This window comes from Rousettus aegyptiacus, unplaced genomic scaffold (genome assembly GCF_014176215.1).
Source record: "Rousettus aegyptiacus isolate mRouAeg1 unplaced genomic scaffold, mRouAeg1.p scaffold_m13_p_9, whole genome shotgun sequence".
NCBI lineage: Eukaryota > Metazoa > Chordata > Mammalia > Chiroptera > Pteropodidae > Rousettus > Rousettus aegyptiacus.
In genome coordinates, this window is record NW_023416312.1 from 99,541,586 (window position 1) to 99,563,459 (window position 21,874).

The following is a 21,874-nucleotide window of genomic DNA, read 5'->3' on the forward strand; positions in this document are numbered from 1 at the left end:
GATCAGTGCCTGTCTGTGAACTTTTGTTACCAGGGAGCAATGACCTCGATGCACAAAGTGACAATAAGCACTTCCCAGATGTTATAGCAATTTGATGAAGTTCATTTTTAATATTAAAAATATGAGCTGATGTTTTGTATGTTTTGTCTTTCATTTTCTATGAATTCATAGTTAATGTATTTTACTAAACAGTCTGTGATAGATTGAAAAATTTGAAGGGGCAAAAAAAAAAAAACTGGTCCTTCACCAAAATAGTTTGAAAATCACTGGAACAATGGAGTCAGGATTACCTGGCATTTTGTTAAAATGCAAAATCTCAGGTACCATACCAGACCTTCCTGATCAAAATTAGCATTTAAATAAGATTCCCAAGGGATTCTTTCATACATTAAAATTTGAAAAGCACTGGCCTAGATGATTTCTAAAGCCCCTTAGAATCCTGAGGTTTTATAATTTACTTCAGACAGGAAACTGCTGAGCCGAGAAAGACCCTTGGTGATAGTTGACTTCATCATTTTATAGATGAAAAACCGAGGTCCACAGAGAGAAAGTCATGAGTCCAACCAAAGTCATTGGCAAATTAGCAGAGCCTGGAATTGAACTCGACTTTCCTAACACCCGTCGGCTTTCTACCCTGGCACACTGCGTGCTCACTTCCATTTTAACCAATCCCGCTCCATGCCATCTCTCAACGATCTCATTGTTTTATCAGATTGTATTGTTCTATCAGAATGTGTCTCAGGAACAACGTGTTCTTCTTCCTTCCATATACCGTATGAACCTTGAATCACCACTATTCCAAGCGACTCCTTTATGATAATTGTCCTTAACCCCTGCTTCTCAAACCTGCCCACAAGCCCATTCTCCAGCTGCTAGTTGGACATTTAGAGGCTTCAGAGGGACTAACATCCATCTATTCCTCGTCCTCAGGAAAAGAAAAGGGAGCTTCTTTGTTCCCATCAGTCCGCACGATACCAGATAGCAAGCTTTTCCAAGGAAAAGAACATAGACTACCAACGCTGCTCTAGAAAGATCAGCAGGAGCAGTTTGTGGCTGACAAACCAGAGAATGGGACACTAGGCTACCATATCAATAAAAGTCTAGTCTCCCAAATGACGCAAATGATGATCCTTTCTTTACACGTGGTCTTGTCAGATCCGAGGCTTGAGCGAGAGAGGTTATGGCCATAACTATCTGAAGAGAGCCATTACTAAGAAGCAAGCCAATTTGTTCCAGGCAGCGCCAAAGAACCAGTGAAATAAAGGGTACAGAGAGGCTGATATTGGCTTATAATGGGGAGCATTCTCTGACAATCAGACTTTCTCTAAGATAGAGCCATCTACTAATGAACTCTGTCACTGCAAGGGAGTCCCCATAGAAATCAGTCAATGAATTGAATGCTTAGAACAAATTCAAGAACTGCATAAAGTTTTGATGGCCTTTAGGGACTCTTCGAGTTCCAAGCATTTAGCATTCTAAAATTTTTAGGACGCGGTGACCCTATACCAGAGGACGATCTGGTCCTAAAGGGAATAAGTCTCTTGCTCGATTTGAGATGGATAACACTACGGCAGTGGCAAAGCGAAGTCTTTCTAGGCATCCCTTCAAAGGGAAGCAGGCTGGCCAAGGAAAGCCTGTGGGGCAGCTCCCACAGGAAACCCGGGTGAGGTGAGGTGAGGCGAAGCTCCACGACGGCCAGCCGCCATGCCTCATTCTAAGTCCTGTTATGCTACACAAAGACCAGGCTACTACTTTTCAAAAAAAGAAAAAAACATCTGCCAAGCACCACCCTTCCTACTGGACCTGCATACACCTAACAGACAGAGATGCAAAATTCTACCCAAGAAGGCAGTAAGTAAGTAGTACTCAACGGTCAAGCTCATGCATTCTGGAACCAGGTTGCCTGTGTTTTAATTCTCGGTTGCGACATTTAATTACTCTGTATCCTTGGACAAGTTACTTAAGCTCTCTGTGCCTCAGTTTCCTCGTCAGTAAGCCAAGGATAACAATAGTACCTGCTTCATAGGGTTGATGTAAGAATAAGCCACATGAAACCTTCAGCTCGAGATCCAAAACTTACTAAGCCGTCAGCAATGTTAGCAATCAGTATTGTTGATGTTATAATTACTATCATTGGCAGGCAGTGCTGATAACTCGAAAAGCCCCAATGCAGCCACCAGGTCCCGCCCCCTGCCAGTTCAGAGGGGCTACACTACCAGAGTGTCAGCCAGTCCTTGCGGAGCTGCAGACATTGACCCCTCAATAAACCACACCGTTCCCAGCAGGAATCCTGGCTCCTCACCCAGTCTGTCAACCCAGCAGCCGCCCCTCCCCCCAGCCCTCCTGCCTAGGCCACCGTCAGCCACAGCAAGAGGAGCTGCAAACTGGGAAGCCAGTGCCACACAAACCATCAGGTGTTTCTTCCCTCCCAAGGACACAGCTGGGCCAAATACCATGCCTGCCAGTGGTGGCATGGGGTAGGGTATCTAAACCCCTGGTCTAGCCCATCAGCTCAACTGCCTGGGGTGGGGTGTGGGCAGGTTATGGGCTTTCCCACAGGGGAGCAAGAGAAGCCTCCCAAGTTTGCGAAGGAACTCGGGGGCCCAGCCCCACAATGAGCCTCTGAAAGGAAGGGGGGAGGTCAAGATCTGCTTTTAAAGGAAGCAGTTATTTACAACTTTCTATTCACTTGCATCCTGGGGAAGAGGGAGATGGGGAAACGGGCTGAATGGTATTCGCCTCCTTTCTTACATCCAGCAAGGAAAAGCAGCTGCAGAGAAAGAGTTAAAAGAGCAAGGATGCTCCAGCCATTACCCCATCCCGGTGCCTAGGGCTGTCTGGGGGGTCATGACAGTGCTGTCTGCCCTGGCCAGGGGCCACTCGGCTGCTTTCTGCAGCAGCTGCTGGGCCCCCCAAGCAATTTGCAAGGTCAATGCTGACCTGCTTCGGAAGAGGAACAAAACAATTCACTGACAATGAAGCAAATCGCGCATACACCACATCGCAAGCTCCCCTCCCCAAATCGGGTTTTACCCCAGCGCCTGCCTGCCTTGATGCTGACTCGGGGCTCCCACCAGCCCCGCTGGGAAACCCAGGACAGCATCACAGCTGCAGATCATGCCTCGCCTCCTCGGCCAACCCAAGGAGACTCTCGGCGGCGCAGGGAGAGATGCTATCGCTAAAGGAGACCTGAGCCTGGGGGAGGGGGAAGGAGGGACAGCTCTGTTTCTTACCAAGCGCCACAGTCACTTCCCCGAAGTGGAGAGAAGAAAAGGATGAATGGACTGAAACAAGTTGGAGGTTGAGCCCTCACAGAGCTCGGCTTCCTCTTTCCCTGGGTCTCTATTCTGGTCCCTCTCTCCTCTGTCTGCTTTGCTTGCTTGCTGGCTTGCGCGCGCTCACGCTCTCCCTCCCTCTCTCTCCCTCCCTCCCTCTCTCCTCCCCTCTCCTTTCTCTTCTCTCTCTTCTCTATCTCTTCTCTCTCCTCCCTCTCATCTCTTTCTCTCTCCCCCTCCCTCCCACCTCTCTCTCTCCCTCCTCCCCGTCTCTCTCCCTCTCCCTCTGTCTCGGTCTCACCCTTCCCTCCTTTCCTCCTCCCCTCCCCCTTTGCTGGCTTTGGCTTCACCACTGACTGGTGCCGAGCACGAGACCGTGCTGGGGCTCCGAATTCGGCGCTGCAAGGCTTAGGATCTGTGGTCGTTTTAGGAAAGACTAAAGTAGTATTCTATTCTTTAAGGCATGCAGCAGAGAAATGGAGAGAAGCTCCAAGAGAAGGGGAGGAGCAGAGGAAGCGAGGAGAAGAGAAAGAGCTAAAGGGTAAGAGCGAACAGGAGCATAAAAGAAGTATGGATTACTGTATAGCTGATGTGTGATGCTTACTAGATGCTCCAAGACAGACAAGTCTGTATCCCTCATATGGCTGTGGGCGTACCTTCTCAGCCCGGGCTCCAAATAAAGGTTTGACAATCCTGTGGGTTCACATTCCATTGCTGAGGACAGAAGTAGTTTTTAAAAATGTCCATCAAAAGGTTGTCGTTCCCACCCCACTGGAAAAAAAAGATTCAGTCACATTAATCTCCTAATGACCTAACTGCTACCCCACCCCCAACCAAGAAGTATGGACCCAATCGAACTGTCAGCTGGATCTTCCCTTTATGCAAAACAGAAAATCAGCAGAACCACAATGCTTTTCCTTTGAAAAACCTCTGATGGGAATATAAGTGTCTGTAAGTGTGTGAGCTTACATGTGACTCTGCACAAGAGGGAAGAGGGTGAGGTGGAGAAGATTAATTAACCCAAAGTATAAAATAATTCTATTCCCATGGGAGGGGGGACGCTGGGCAAAGTAGAGTAACAATGCAAGGGAGGGTAGGAAGAAACCTAGGCTAAGAATAACACAAAGGAGCTTCGTGTCCAGTTCCGCCTCTGAAAACCACTCCTCCATCGTTACCTTCCTTGGACAAGTCATTATTGTCAATGGCAAAATGAATGGTGATGGATATAAATGATCTTGAAAGACCCTTTTTGGGACCTGACAGTCTCGAGTCTAAGACGGGGAAATCCCAAGTCAAGGAGGTATTGAGCCGTGGAGAGTGAATATATAGACCACCACATTTCAAAGGTTCTCCAAAAGTGAGTCCCCACATCGAACCCTAAATCACACAACACTCCTTCCATTTTCAATGTTTCTGGGGCAATATGAATTTGAGCATATGCATAAAAATCTGCTCCTATGAAAGAATTCAGCTTCCACCTACATCTTATGATTAGCATTGACGATTTTGTAATCAAAACCCCCCATACTGTGATTTCCGGCCCATTTACTCAGAGAATCAAAATTGTCATCCGGGGCATCTGATAAACATGAATTATGTTGTATGTGTTAAAAGTACTGGCCTCTATGTACATACAGTGACTGGGACACGGTAGGCATTTAAAACTTTTCTCACAATGAGCGATTTCTACCTAAACTACTATCCTGTTGGGTTCCTTCCCACCAAATTCCTAATACTCTCTACACCTATCCACTGAGGCCACATGCTCCACTCAGACTACATACTTCTTCAAAAGCATATACCCATACGTTGAGTAGAAAGAGACCGGGATCCACACAGAGTCACTGAGCTGAAAGGATGCGAGAAGATAACCACCTCATTGTGCAGAAAGAGTCCACACACATCATTGTAAATAAGTGACTGAATCAAGCCCAGCACCCAGACTGCTCACCCCAGATACAGAATTTTTGTCCACCAAAGCAGCATGTAAGCTGTACGCAAAGCAAGTGTGTATATGGGCACATAGTTCAGCACACGATTTCCTGCAGAGGTACTCATTTTTGAGTGTGCATTTGTTTGCATAAACGTCCAGTGAATTTAACGAATGAGCAAAATGGCAAAGAGAAAGATTATGAGCTGGCATAAGGTTGCTGTATTATTTCCTAGGGCTGTCATAACAAATTACCATAAATTTGGTGGCTCAAAACAACAGAGATTGATTGTCTCATAGTTCTGGAGGCCAGAAGCCTGACATTAAGATACTGGCAAGGCCATATTTCCACCAAAGGTTCTAGAAGGAGAATCTTTCCTTGCCTCTTCCAGCTTTTGATGGCTGCTTGCATTCCTTGGCTTGTAGAAGCATCACTCCAATCTCCAGCCAGTCATCAGACTTCGAATTGTCTCTTCCTCTGTGTCTGTGTGACCAAATTTCCTCATTTTTTTCTCTTCTATAGACACCAGTCTTTGGACTTAGGGTCTACGCTATGTCCGAAATTATTTCATTTCAAGATCTTTCACTAATTACTTCTACAAAGACAGCACATCTAAATAAAATTCATTCTTTTGTTCTGTGTGGGCATGATTTGGGGAGAGACACTATTCAACCCACTACAGTGGCCAACTATTTTTTTTTTCAAATAAAGACACTAAACAAATAAGCCATCTAGGATACCACTAGTTTTTAAAGAAAAGGTATTTTAATACAAATAAGTTAGTACGATACTCTCATAACAGAAACTATTCTTTAAATTATACAATTTTAGCTGTGTGGAAAATTAATAGCATTTTCATTAATGCTCTCAGTTTACTGCAAACAAAAGAAAAAACTTTACTAGAACCAATTCTGATAGTGGTGAAGCAGTTGATAACAATAATAAACTCTGGATGAAAATAAACAAAACAATCTGAATGTTTTGGAAAATAATCATAAGCCAGCATAAATTAAGAGTTGACAACTGGAAGAAAGGAACAGTAGTACTAGGCAAGTTTCCCCCTCTTTAGGAATTTTTTTTTTGCCTGAGTGCAAGCCCAGGCCAAAGCAGTAACTCAGACTCTAGAGAAGCTACAAGTAAGGGTTGCAGCTGTTAAACATTTAACAACTGGCTTTCCAGGAAAAATAAGTAAAAGCCAGATTCATAGCATTTCCCAGTTTCTATAGCGTAAATATTCCCACCATGGCCAATTCCATCAACATGAACTCGGGAAGAGTTGTGCACAGCTGGCTGGCTGTCACAAGTCAATGTCACTTGGCTACTAACAGAACTGCTCACAGTCCTAGTGGCTTGAAGATAGAAAGTGATAAGAGAATTCTAAGAACGGACAGAACTACAGAATGGGAGACCCTAATTCTGTGTATAAGCTGCCCGATTCTGTGGGGGAACCATAAATCATGCATGTGGGAACAGATTCCAAGTAGCCTAAATAGAGCTGAAAGAATTAAACAGGGTTTTCAGTGCTTCCCACCATAAGGGAGAGTTTGGAGTTTCAATTAAGCCACATTAACTCAAGCAAACAAAAGCAATAATCTACGGAGAAATAAATAAATATAGAGATCCTACAAAAGATCATGCACAAAGTTCATGGTACACTCCAAAATCAGTCGGAAAAAATCTCTAAAGAACAGGAAAATATTACCTATACTCAAGGGAAAAGGCGATCAATGAAGACCAGCCCTAAAATGGACCAGATGTTGGAATTAGCAGAAAAGAATTTTAAGCCATCTATCATAACTATACTAATGGACATAAAGGACAAATACGCTTTCAATAAATGAACAAATGGAAAATCACAGCAGAGATATAAAAACGATTAAAAATAATCATGCCAATTCTAGACCCGAAAATTAAAATATCTGAATAAAATTCACTGGGTGAGTTTAACAACAGATTGCAAATGAAAGAAGAAAGAGTAAGTTAACTTGAAGGTAAATTAATATTATTAAACCTGAAGCACACAGAGAGAAAAGATTAGAGAAGATTAACAGAGCCTCAATGATCTGTTGGATAATATAAAAGTTCTATTGTTTATGTAATTAGAGTCCCAGAAGGCAAAGAACAAAAGAGGGAAAAAATATTTGAAAAATAATGCCTCAAATATTTCCAAATATAATTAAATATTTACAAATTCAAGAAGCTCGTGAACCCGAAGTAGGATACCCAGGTGACTCATAGTCTAATCATTGAAAACCAAATATAAAGGGAAAATCTGTAAAGAATCCACAAAAAATAACATAGTGCGGAACAACACAAGTGACCACTGACTTCTCATCAGGAAAAAAAAAAGATATTATTAAGGTGCTGAATTTTTTTAAGTGTGTGTGTGTGTGTGTGTGTGTGTGTGTGTATCTCAAGACCGGTTTTACATCCAGCAAAAATATCTTTAAAAATAAAGGCAAAATAACATTTTCAGATAAATGAACATTAGGCCCATTTGTCTGATATTTACAGTATCAGAAATACTACAAAAAATTCTTAAGTCTAAAGGGAAATAATACACGATGAAAAGCTGCATCTTTAGGAAAGAATGAAGACATCAGAAATGGTAATATATGGATACTTTTTTTGTCTTGATTTTTTATAATGAGCTTAAAGGAAACATAATATTATAATGTACAGTAAATAACATGGATAGAATAATACACGACACATTGGCGAGGCCCTTGCATTTTCTATGAAGCAGTACTCCAAGCAAATTTTGAAAAGTTAAGAGTGAACGTCCACTTTCCACTTCCCCATGTGAGGAACTTGCAGGTCAGCGGTCCATGGTAACGACGAGTAAAGCCAAAAAAAAAGAAACCTGAAAAAGCCAACAACTCTTGGAAAAGTAAGAGAGGCGAAGACGCAGAGCAAACCACTGCCTCCAAACCGGAAGTCACAGAGGGAAAAACAGGCAGTGACAACTTACCACAGCAGAGACTCAAGAGCTGAACCTGCCAGGAGACACAGTGCTGGTGCAGGAGAACCTGAATTGTCATTGTTGGATTGCTGGAGGCTGAGAGTGGACAAGTATGAGAGTTAAAAATTCCAGGGGGACTCAGTAACAGGGGGCGACCACCACGTTATGACATTTCCTTCCAGAAGCTTGAGCAGATGCTCACAATAAATACTGCTGAAAAATCCCCTCGTGCTCCATATAGCAGAGGGAGGGGCAAAAGAATCATCTTGAAATACACCTGAGTGCTGTTCTTCTTAAGAAGGCCTCCCCACAGGAGGAGCTAGTTCATCGGAGCCTAACCCGCTAGGGTATTAGCAAAACCTGACTGACCTGAGAGAGGGAAAATATCCAACTCCAGCCAGCTCTAGGCACCCTAACGCAACAAAGCAGGGAGAGAAAAACGTCCCCACAGCTCACTGCCACACTACTAAAAACCCACACAAAGCATTTCCTCATATTCGCCATATCATGTCCAACTATTAAGAAAAAATCGTGACGCATGCCAAAGGCAAACACACACACACACACACACTTCGAAGAGACAGAGAGCATCAGAAACAAGCATGACAAGGATGTTAGAATTATCAGCAGGAATTTAAAGCAACTGTGGTTAACGAGTTAGAGGTTCTAACGAATAAAGGATGTCTTCGATGGGCTTATTAATAGACTGGATACAGCTGAGGAAAGAATCACTGAGCTAGAGGATATATTGATTAAAAATGCCCAAACTGAAAAAGCAAAGAGAACGAGGACTGGAGAAATAGAACAGAATATCCAAGGATTTGGGACAACTACAAAAATTGTAACATATGCACAATGCGAATACCAGATGGAGAACAAAGAGAGAAATAAAGAGAAAAAATATTTCAAACGATGACAGAATTTTCCCCAAATAATGTCAGACACCAAACCATAGGCCCAAGAGCTCAGAGAAAACCACGGAAGGAAGATGCCAAAAACTTCACCTAAGAATATCATTTCATGCTACAGAAAATCAAGGACAAAGAAAAATTCCTATTTTAATTACTGAAGCTTTGTAGTGTAGTTGGAAATCAGAAAGTACAATGCTTTGTTCTTTCTCAAGATTGCCTTGGCTATTCAAGGTCTTTTGTGCTTCCAAAAAAATGTTAAGATTATTTTCTATTTTATGAAAAATGCCATTGGGATTTCGTTACAAATTGCATTATATCTGTGAATGGCTTTGGGTAGTATGGACACTTAAACAATATCAATCCTTCCAATCCTTGAATAGATATCTCTCCCTTGTTTCCATCTTATTCAATTTCTTTGATCAAAGTCTTGTAGTTTTTACTGTATAGCTCTTTCACTTCTTTGATTAAATTGATTCCTAAATATTGTATTGGTTTTGATGCAATTATGAATAGAACAGTTTTATTTCTTTTTCAGATATTTCATTATTAGTATATAGAAATGCAACTGATTTCTGTCGATTTTGTATCCTGCAACTTTAATAAATTCGTTGATTAGTTCTAACAGTTTTTTGGTTGAGTCTTGAGGACAAGATTATATCATCCGCGAATAATGGTAATTTGCTTCTTTTTCTCCTTTGTGGACACTTTTTATTTCTTTTTCTTGCATGATCGTTCTAGCTAGGACTTCTAGTACCGTTTTGAATAAGAGATGAGAGTGAGCACCCTCGCCTAGTCCTAACCTTAGAGGAAAAGCTTTCAATCTCTGACTGTCAAGTATGGCGTTTGCTGTGGGTTTGTCATTTATGGCCTTTATTATGTTGAGATAACTTCCTTCTATACCCAATTCATTGAGGCTTTTTATCATGAAAGGATGCTGAATTTCATCAAATGCTTTTTCGGCATCTATTAAGACGATAATATGATTCTTACCTTTCATTCTTATTAATGTGATGAATCACACTTACTGGTTTATGTATGTCGAAGCATCCTTGCAATTCAAGGATAAATACCACTTGGTCATGATGTACACTCTTTTCAATGTGGAATTTGGCTTGCTAATATATTGTTGAGAATTTTCGCATTTATATTCATCAGGGATACTATTGTATAGTCTTCCTGTTGTGTCCTTATCTGGCTCAGGTATCAGGGTAATGTTGACCTCATAAAACGAGTTTGGGAGTGTTCTCTCCTTTTCAATTTTTTTTTTGTCCAAACCCTGGCAACCACAGTTTACATCTTACACACTGTATATCCATTAAACAATTACTGTAGTTCTATTTAGTTTCTTAATGTTTTAATCTTTTAACATTTATACTAGAGCTAAAATTATTTATAAATAATAAAAAGTTAGAAAAATACTTTAAAAGGCACTGTACAAAATAAGACATATAAAGGTACACGAATGGCCCATAAGTACAGAAAAAGGTACATCAATAGTCATAATAGAAAGTCAAATTAACACTATAATACAAATCACTACACATTTACTAGAAGGGATAAAAAATCAATTTATAGTCACTGTTATCAAGTATGTAAAACAGGTGGAACTCTCACATGACAGGAGGAAGTTTAAAAGGGTTCAACCATCACTTCCTTCTCTGTATAATTAAAATAATTAAAAACAATAAAAAATAAAAATAAGAATGAAATCTTGCCCTCTGCAACAGCATGGATGGTCCCAGAGAGTATAAAAACTGGTACAACCACTTTGACAAAACTCTTTGTGAGTTTCTCTTAAAATTTAATATATACCTATATCTGCAGTCCAGCAATCCTACTCACAGTTATATAGCCAGTAGATAGGAAACCATATATTCACCCCAAAAAAATTATATAAGAAAGCTAATAGAAGCTTTATTCATAATAGCTTAAAAAATGAGGAAAAAACAAAGTCCATAACAATAGGATAGGTAAACAAACCGAGCTATAGTCATACGATGTTAGTATTAAAAATAAAAAACTACTGATAAATACAGCGACATGCACGGATCTCCAAAACATGATGCTGAGCAAAGGGAGGTACAGCAAAGTGCACACTCTTATTCCATTTATAAGAAGTGCAGTAGCAGACAGAAGTGACCTATAATAAGAGAAGTCATGACAGTGGTCACTTACAGGGGTAGACCGTGACCGGAAGGGGCACAAGGGAACTTTCCGGGACAATGGAGTGTTCTTTATCTCAATCTGGGTTATGGTTACATGAATATAACCTTTTGTCAAAATTCACTGTTTTATTTAGGATTTGTGGGTTTTGTGTATACATATTATATCACAAAAAAAAACAGTTAGAAAACAAAAAAAAATACAAAAGGATCACCTGAATATTGCCACAAACTATTAAAGAAATGCAAAACTAAAATTTCCCCACAGAGAAAATCTAGGCCAAAATGGCTTTGCTTCCATTCATACCAATCACTTAGGAACTAAATAATTACAGCCTAACGAAAGCTCTTCCATAGAAGACTGAGAAGCAGCACTCCCAAAATCATTTTATGAGGCTAGCATGACCTTGAGACTGACAAGGATTATATGAGAAAATAAAATTACAAGCCATTCTGATTCATGGTCATGAATGAACAAATCCTTAAAAATGTTCATAAATCAGACCCAACAATAAATATATAAACAGCCTAAAGTATCCTGACATAGTTGGGTTTATCCCACAAATGCAATGCTGGTTAAAATTTGAAAAATGTAATTCACCGCATTAACATTTTAGAAGAGAACAATATTCTGATTATGCAAAGAATCATAAGAAAAAACATTTAATAAAATTCGATATTCATTCTTTCCCTAAAAAATAGAAAACAAGGAATAAAAGGGGACTTCCTTAATGTGATACAATGTATCTACAAAAATACTGAGAACATGACACTTCTCTACAATATATTAAATTCTCTTGACCTTGGGAATATGACAAGTTGGTTGTAATCATCACTACAATCCAACATTACGGGGGAAATCCTAGCCAGTTAATTGCACTAAGAATTATAAAAGGAAATAAAAACCTAAACATAGGAGCAGAAGTATAAAATTGTCATTATTCATAGATTATGTTACTAATTACATAGAAAAATCTGAAAGAATCTATGGATAAACTGTTACCTTTAATAGTTTACTTTGGTAAAATTTACTTTAGTAACATTGCTGGATACAAAAATAACATACAGAAATCAATTTTCTATCTACGAGCAAGAAACATTTAAGTCCTTAAAATATTCCAGTTAGAATAGCATCGAAAATATCTATTCAGATATGCCTCTGAATAAAAGGTCATGAAGACAACAATCCTCCACAACTAGAAAAAATGACTTTCTAAAATCATAATTTTAAAGGTACTGGATGGATGGTGGTAGAAATAAAAAAGGATTAAATAAATTAACACTCAAAGAGGAGAAAACTTTTCAGAAGTGAATCTACAATCTCCAGTCGTTTTTCTTCTCTGGAAAATGTACAAACTCTAAGAACAGGCTGAGGATCAGGCTTATTCAGGCAAAAAGCCTCTACTGGGAGAAAGAAAAACCAACAAAGCTTTTTAACAGTTTGACAGGGCTGGGTGACAAATTGCAAAGCTGATGAGCCTTAAATGCTCAGTAGATTTCCCCTACCAGACATTTGCTGACTTCTGGTACTGCCCAAGCGTACAAGGAGCTAGGTCAAATGCTTCTAAAGGGTAAAGTGAAATCTCACCACCACCCAGTTCTTGGGAAACACGTACTAGGATTTGAAGCTGAAAGAAGCTGCAAAGTGTGAATGGCAGATCTAGATCTTCCTTGGTCTTTCAGGGATTAAAACACAGAAACCCACCCAGGTTTCGCATCCTAGAGAAGAAGAACAAACCAGAAGGAGACTGAGTTTTACTCAAATGTCCATCCAGCCCTCCTCGCTCAGCTCAATATCCCATCGGATTGAGGTAAGCATCTCCTTACCTTATCTTCCTAAAAGGTGAAAGGTGGAACGGTGCCTAGAATCTCTCATCGAGAGCCTCTATGGCTCTTTTATACATGATACATGACGGGCAATAAAAAATTACTAGAACCACTACATATCTGTTAGAATGGCCAAAATCCAAACACTGACAACACCAGATTCTGGCAAGGATGTGGAGCACAGGAATTCTCATTCATCGCTGCTAGAGATGCAAAATGGTACAGCCACTTTGGAAGACGGTTTGGCAGTTGCTGACAAAAACTAAACATTCTCTTACCATACAATCCAGCAATCGCACTCCTTGGTATTTACCCAAAGGAGCTGCAAACTTATATCCACGCAAAAACCTACACACACGGATGTTTATAGCAGCTTTATTCATAATTTCCACAACCTGAAGCAATGAAAATGTTTTTTTTGGTAAGTGAATAGAGATATATAAACTGTGGTACATCCAGATGATGGAATTTTATCCAGTACTAAAAAGGAACAAGCTCCTAAGTCATGAAAAGACACGGAGGAAACTTAAATACACATTAGCAAAGAATCCAATTCGACAAGGCTACACACCGTATGATTCCAACTCTATGACACTCCAGATAAAGCAAAACTGAGATAGTAAAAAGATCAGCAAGTTGCCAGGAATTGTGGGGAGTGGGAAGGAAGAGCGGGCAGAACACAGAGTTGTTTTAGGGCGGTGAAACTATTCTGTCTGATAGTACTGTAGTGGACACGTGTCATTATCACATTTGTCTAAACCCATAGGATGTACCGCTCCAAGAGTGACCCCTCATGTAAACACTATATAGACTTTGGGTGACAATGACGTGTCAATGTCGGTTCACTGATTACAACAAATGTACCGCTTTGGTGGGGAGTGTTAACAATGGGAGAAGCTGCGCATTATTAGGTTCAGGGGGCATTTGGGCAATCTCTGTACTTACCCTCCATTTTGCTGTGAACCTAAAACTGCTCTCAAGGATATAATGTGTTAAAAATGATAAAATTAAAAAATGGCAAAGAAGTAAGGCAATGTGATATATACACCAAGAGAAAAGAGAAAGAGACGCAGAAGGACAGATGATCTGAATATGGAAATCACCAGAAAATTACTTTTTAATTAGCTATGCTAAATATTTAAAAAGAAATATAGGAAAAGATAAAGAGGTGAAAGAATAAAGAAATTCAATAGAGAATTTTAATTAATGAAAATAAGAATCAGTTGGATATACTGAAATGGAAAAACGAAGACCTCGGTGCTTGGGTTTAACAGGATAATGGACCCAAAAGAACAGGATTATGTGACTTCAAAATAAGTGAATAGGAAATAACTAAAACCGAAGCACAGAAACAAAACTAATTGGAAAATAAACAGAACACAGCGTGAGACGTGTAGGACGCAGTCAAGGTCTAACACATATGTAATGGGAGAGGAAAAGGAATGGGGTAGAAGCAATATTCAGAGAGATAATATCCAAAAAGTTTACGAAACTAATGAAAGACATTAACCCACAGGATCATGCAGCTCAGTGGACCATAAGCAGAAAAAAAAAAAAAAAAAGGAAATCACATGTAGGCCCATCACAATCGAGCTGCTAAAAACCGTACGTGCAGATAAAATCTTTAAAGCGTGCAGAAGAAACACATTAAAACTGAAGACAGACTTCTCAAAGGAAACAACACAAGCCAGAAGGCAGTGTCATGACATTTTTAAAGTGCTAAAAATAATATACAAACACAACATAAACTCTACGCCCAAGGAAAAGACTTTTCAACAATGTGGGTAAAATAAAGAGGCTTTCGGATCAACAAAGACTTGAAGGAGTTCCTCACTAGCAGACCAACACTATTAAGAAAAAAAGAACAAAATCCCTCACGAAAAAGGAAAATGATCCAGAGAGAAACATGGTAAATATAAATGAATACTGACGGGGATTGTAATTGTTTGTGTAGTTTAAACTATATGTAAATGTGAAATTCTTGACAAAAAATAATACAAAAACGTACAAAAGCACAGAAACTAAATGAATCGGAAAAACAGAAAGTGGAGTTTAAAGGTTCCAGGAGCATCAGAGAAATAGTGCAAATAATTTTTGCGTCGGACTGTGATAAGTCAAAGATTCCTGCTATTTTTGCTAATGTAATTACTAAATTAGTAGAAAATGGTATAACTGATAAGTTACTAGAGGGAAAATACACAAAATAAAAGTATTGATTAATATTAAAAAAGGCAAGAATGAAGGCAAAAAGAAATATAAAACAAACGATTCGAGCAGAAAATGCATGACTAGGTGGTAGATACATTCTAAACCAAATTATATGAGGAATTAAATTAAACGTCTAAGTAAACCAAATATTTCCAAGTAAAATGCTAAGATCGTTTGCTTGGATTTTAGAATACCCAAATATATATGTTATAAGAAGTGCACTTTAAATGTTAAGGTAAAAAAAGGTGAATACAAAAAGTCAAAAACGACATACCATAAAATCATCTATAAAAAATATCCGGTATTACTATATTAATATCAGATAAAGCAAGCAGCAGTACTAGAGATAAAGAGGGATATTCTTCATAATGATAAAGGGCATCAATCATACAGGGAAAAGACATCATGATCCTCTATGAGAGATGTCAAAGAATTTGTGGACATCTTAAAGCTACCTCAAATCCCAATCAAGATACCAGCAGAAACTGACAAGCTAATTCTAAATTCATGTTAATGCAAAGGGCTAAAATAGCCAAAAGCAATCATGAAGAAAAAGAACAAATCTGGAGGGCTAACATGACTACATATCACATTCTGGTTACTAAGACACTGTGCTATTGGTGTAAGTATATTCTAAGTGGAATGACTATGGATATAATGAGAAAAAATGAAGAGTTCAGGCATAGAGTATCACGTGATTTTTTTTTATAAAGGTGCTATTGCAGTATAGAGGTGAAGGCGCAGTCTTTCAAATAAACAGTGTTATTTTAAGTGTATATTCACATGGAAAAAAACTACAACTATATCCCAAAGTCAGACCATATGAATTGCAAATGAACTGCAAAGTTGAATGTTAAAATTAAAACAATAAATCTTTTATAGTAAACCAACTGTAATGAAAATCTCCTTGTGACTTTGGTGTAGACAAAAGATTTTTAAAACAGGTCGGAAAAAGAGCTCGCCGTGAAAGAAAGAAATTGAGAACTTAGACCATACTCAAATTAAGATCTGTTAATCATGACACACCAATAAAAACTGAAAATCCAATTCACAGGATGGGGGATGGAATTTGAAATATATATATTTGGCAATAACTGACATCAAGAAATTACAAGACTCCTATAAAACAGTAACGAAAAGATAATCCATCTAGAAAAACAGGATATTTCAATATTTAAATATCCAATATACGTTTGAAAAGGTGTTTAACTTCACTGTCCTCAGAGAGAAGCAAAATGAGCAAATTAAAACCACAAAGAAATGCCACTTAACCCTCCTTCGAGTGGCTAAAATATAAATATAAAATATAAAATAACAAATGATGGCAAAAATCTATAACAGTGGTATGCTGGTAAATGTTTAACAAATGGATCTATTATAAATGAATGAATGAATGAAAGCTCTGATATGTGGAGTTTGCCAGTCTCCATAGCGTAAATGTCATGGGTAGGGTGCAAATTTCAAGCAATCATCCTGAGGTCGCTGAGTACAGAGTTGGGAAGAGACGCTCACAACTGGTTGATAAAAGACAGTATGGCCTGGCTCTAGACAGTGCTGACATGAAGCAACAATAATTTTTTCATCTCGTTGGTGGAAGTGTAAACTGATAGAACCAGTCTGGAAAGTTCTTCGGCAATTTCTTCTAAAGTTGAAGGTATGCAGACCCTCATTACACAGCAAATGTACTCTGGAGTATATACTCAACATACGTATGCTCACCAAAAATTATGTTAGAGAATTCTCAAAGGACTGTTATTTTGCAAGAGCCAAACAATCTGGACACTACCCAAATCACTATCAACAGTTTAAAGGATAAAGAAATTGTAATGCCATAACGTAATGGAATATGTCACCAGTCAACAAACTGGCCCACAAGGCAAATCTGACCAGCTCTTTGTTTTCATAGTCTCTAAGCTAAGGATGTTACATTTTTAAATAATTTACATTTAAAATGGTTATAAAATGACCTACATAAGATTATCATTTTGCCTCTTGGCCCACATGGATTAAGATATTTATTATCTGGCCCTTTAAGGAAAAGTCTGCTGACCTCTGCTATAAAATCAGCAGCAGTGAATGATCTACAAGATGGTCTCTGGACCAGCAAGAATAGCAACTCGGAAATGCAAACTCTTAGGCTCTACCCCAGATACATTACATCGAACTCTGGCGTTGCGATCTGGTGGCTCCCGCTTTACCTAGCTAGCCTTCCTGGTAATTCCTATGCATGCTAAAATTCAAGAACCACCAATCCACAACTCTAAAACCACGAATGGATAACAGGAACATACTGTTCGGTGTTAGAACACAGATACAATAAAGAACATACTATATGATTTCATTTAAATAGAATTCGAAACCAGGTAGGAGTAGGAGCACGTGGTGGCACTTGGAGTACTGGTAATGTTTCTTTATGTGTTTGCCGCTTACCCACAATTTCCATAATCTGTGAAAACTCATGGACATATCCATGTGATATGTCCAACAGTCCTGATTTTCTATGACTGCGGGGGTCCATTGAATGTGAAACGGGAACAGTCCCAGGAAAACCAGGGCGAGTTACCTTAGATTATGCGTACATCTACATGCATATTATATTCTAGAAATATGTCTCGAATCAGGTATCTATAAATAAACCCAACGAAAGATATTCTCGACCTTTATAAAAAATGTAAAGCACCGAAGGACATGAAATAAGACCTAAGTAAATTGGAGTACGAGTTCTTTATATATTTTTGGATATTAACCCCATATTAGATGTGTGGTTTGCAAATATTTTCTCTCATTCTATAGGTTGCCTTTTTATTTCATTAATGGTTTCCTCGGCAGGTGGAGAAGTATTTTAGTTTGATGTAGTCCCATTTGTTTATTTTGTTTTTCTTATCTTCTGGTGTCGAATCCAAAAAAAAAAAAAAAAAACATTTTTTAGAAAGTTACATCACAAAATGAACTCACCCACCACAATTTTCTTAGTCTTAATAGTAATAAAAAAACAGCAATAATAATGAAACTATTGCTGAGGGTTTCTTTATGTATCAGCTACTGCTTTAATTACTTTACATGTATTATCTCATAATATTCATGAAAACATATTCTGTCATTGCTATAACTGATCCCCGTCTTACAAATGAGTAGACTGAGACTTAGAGAAGTTAAATAATTTGCTCAAGGTCCAAAAGCTATTTCTGGGTATGTGGTTCCTATCTAGGCCAGTCAGTCTCTAAAGCTGATGTCCTTTAACTCAACATTTCGAAATCCGGATCGCTATATATTGTATATTTTTACGAAGACTAAGCTTGTGGCTAGACATTAAAAAAAAAAAAAAAGTAGATAATCAAGTTGAATCAAGTTGACCTGCCTAAACTCAAGTAGATCCTTGGTGCTACTCCAATCCTACCACGTTTACTTTCCATCCAGTCTCCCACTGTCCTAGAAGACTAGTCCCCTCTTCCTCTTTACCGAAACCACCAAACACATCCTTCCCATTGCCCCTCTCGGTTGATGACCTTGCTTCTTCCTATTTTACTGAGAAAAGATGAATAATCAGAAGAAAATGAAAATGTCTACAAGCTTACCACGCTGACTCGCCCACGAGCATCACGTATATCTATATATTATACCTTTTTTCTGGTACTATGGACAAGCTGTCCCCACTGCTACCCTCCACTTGTGCACTGGTCGCCATGTATGATCCTTCAAGAAGACCACTGTAGAAATTCTGCCCTTCCTCTTGTCTACCGTCACTTCTCCCTCCTTATTAGGTTATCCTCATCAGTATTCTGTAATATATCCCATCCCATCCTTAAAAACTTGCTCTTCACCCCACATTTCTTCTCAGCCATAACCTCGTTTCTTTGCTCCCTTTTATAGTAAAACTCCTCAAAAGACTTGTCTAAACTCACCATCCCAAATTTCTCTATTTTCTCTTAAATTCACTACACAGATACTTTTACATAGGGTGCCACATAATTCCATCTTTGCCAAATCCTTCACCAAATCCGAATCCTACAGACGATTCCCAAGTCCTTACAACATTTGACATAAATATCGATTATTTTATCCTACCACCTGGCTGCTCATCATTTTAGTCTCCTTTGCTGGCCGTTCTCCATCTCTCTGTCTCTAATGTTGGAAATCCCTCGAGATTAGTGGCTAAACCTTTTCTTTTTCTCTGTGCTGAAAGGATCTCCTCTAGTCTCTTCGCTTTAAATATGTTTATCTACTTATGAATTCAGAATTTACATTTCTAGACCAGATCTCTTTCCTAAAGGACACCTCAAACTTAACATTTCCAAAACCACAATCCAGATTTCCACCTCTAAACCTGTTCTTCCTACCGTTTCCATAATCTTGTTAAATGGCAACTAGGACCTTCCCATTACTGATGCCACAAAGAACTTGAGACTTGTCTTAACCTCATTGTTTTTCTCACATACTATATTTAATCAATCAGCAAATCCTGTTGACTCTACTTTCAAAGCACACTCATGACCTGACCACATCTCACCACATCCATCTCCACTGCTACCACTCTATTCCTGACCACCACGGTCTTCAGCCTGGCCTGTTGTAATAGGCTCAGATTCCTGCTTCCACCTTTAACCCCTACCGCCTAGCCAGTCAGTCTACAAGCAGAGAGGACTTTGAAAATATACATACTATTATGAAACTCATCTCTTCAGAATTCTCTATTAACCTGCCACATCTCTCAGAGTAAAAGCTAAAGTCTTAATAATGGGCTCTAAAACCCTAAATGACTTTTTAAAAATTTATTTATTATGGTGGCATTGGTTAACGAAATCCAGTGTTTCAAGTGTACAGTTCAACAGTAAGGTGTATATACATATATACATACATAATACATATATAAATATACATATATATATATATTGCATTGTATGTTCACTGTCCATAGTTTGATTTCTTTCTGTCACCATATATTTGACCCCCTTTACCCCGTCTATCTCCTCCCTCCTCCTCCTCCACCCCCTACTCTCTGGTAACCACTAGTCTTTCTATAGCCCATGTCCATTGAGTCTCTATTTGTTTGTCTTGTTCATTTGTTGCTTTTAGGTTAATATCCCACATATAAGTGATACCATGTTGTTTTCAACTTTTCCTGTCTGGCTAATTGCGCTTAGCATGATTATCTCGAGCATGTTGTTGAAAATGGCAGTATTTCATGTCTTCTTATGGCTGTACCACAGCTTCTTTAGCCAATCATCTATCATAGGACACTTCAGTTGCTTCCATGTCCTGGCCACTGTGAATAATGCTGCTATGAACATCGGTGTGCAAATACCTTTTTGGATACGTGTTTTCAAGTCTTTGGGGTAAATAACCCAGGAGAGGATTTCTTTAAAATATGTCAATGGTATTTCATGGGAATTGCATTAAATCTGTATATTGCTTTAGGTAATACAGTCATTTGAAATATGTTGATTCTTCCAATCCAAGAACATGGAATATATTTCCATTTCTTTGTGTCTTTTTCGATTTCATTTAATAGGGTCTTATAGTCTTCTTACTTTGGTCCTTAACATATTTCATTAGATTTATTTCTAGGTATTTTATTCTTTTTGTTGTAATTGCAAAAGGAATTATTTTTTCCACTTCGTTTAATGACACTTCATTATTAAGAGTATTGGAACGCTATGGGTTTTTGAATATTGATTTTGTATCCAGACACTTGACTGTATTTGCTTATTGTTACTAGCAGTGTTCTTGTGGAGTCTTCAGGGTTTTCTGTATAGAGAATTATGTCATCCACAAACAGTGACAGTTGGACTTCTTCGTTTCGTATTTGGACGCCTTTTATATCTTTCTCTTGCCTGACTGCACTCTCTAGGACCCCTAATGTTATACTGAATAACAGTGGCGATAGTGGACAGCCTTGCCTTGTTCCTGATCTTAGAGGGAAGGTTTTTAGTTGTTCACCATTAAGTATAATGTTGGCTGAGGGATTGTCATAGATGGCTCTATTATGTTAAAGTACTTTCCTTCTACACAAATTTTGTTAAGTGTTTTGATCATAAATGGATGCTGTACCTTGAAGGCTTTTTCTGTATGTATAAATATGATCATATGATTCTTATTTTTTACATCATTTATGTGATGTATCACATCAATTTGCTGATGTTAAACCATCCATCCCTATGCCCCTGGGATGAAGCCCACTTGATTGCGGTGTATCTTTTTCATATGTTGCTGTATTTAGTTCACTAGTATCTTATTTGGGATTTTTGCATCTGTGTTCAGTTCATGAGAGATATTTTGCGTGTGTTATCATCTGTACCACATTTTGGTATCAGGGTGATACTGCCTCCTCTTCGATTATTTGGAAGAGTTTGAGGAGAATAGGTATTCAATCTTCTCTAGATATTTGGTATAATTCACTACGAGGCCATCTGGTCCTGGACTTTTACTTTTTGGTGGGTCTTTGATGATTGCTTCGATTTCCCTACTGCTGATCGGTCTATTTAGATTTTCCAGTTCTTCTTGATTCAGTCTAGGAAGGTTGTATCTTTCTAAGCACTGGTCCATTTCTTCTAGGTTATTAAATTTGGTGTTATATATTTTTTCAAAGTATTCCTGTATG

At 38.6% G+C, this 21,874-nt stretch overlaps 1 protein-coding gene across 1 annotated transcript in view; it reads right to left on the bottom strand.

Moving 5' to 3' along the window:
- The window catches only part of GABRA3 (gamma-aminobutyric acid type A receptor subunit alpha3), a 191,575-nt gene extending 188,170 nt beyond the window's left edge, over positions 1–3,405 (bottom strand). Inside the window, exon 1 of the mRNA XM_036226811.1 lies at positions 3,234–3,405. The gene's annotated coding sequence lies outside the window, so the exon portion shown is untranslated. The remainder of the gene's footprint in view (positions 1–3,233) is intronic.
- Between the last annotated feature and the right edge of the window lie 18,469 nt (positions 3,406–21,874).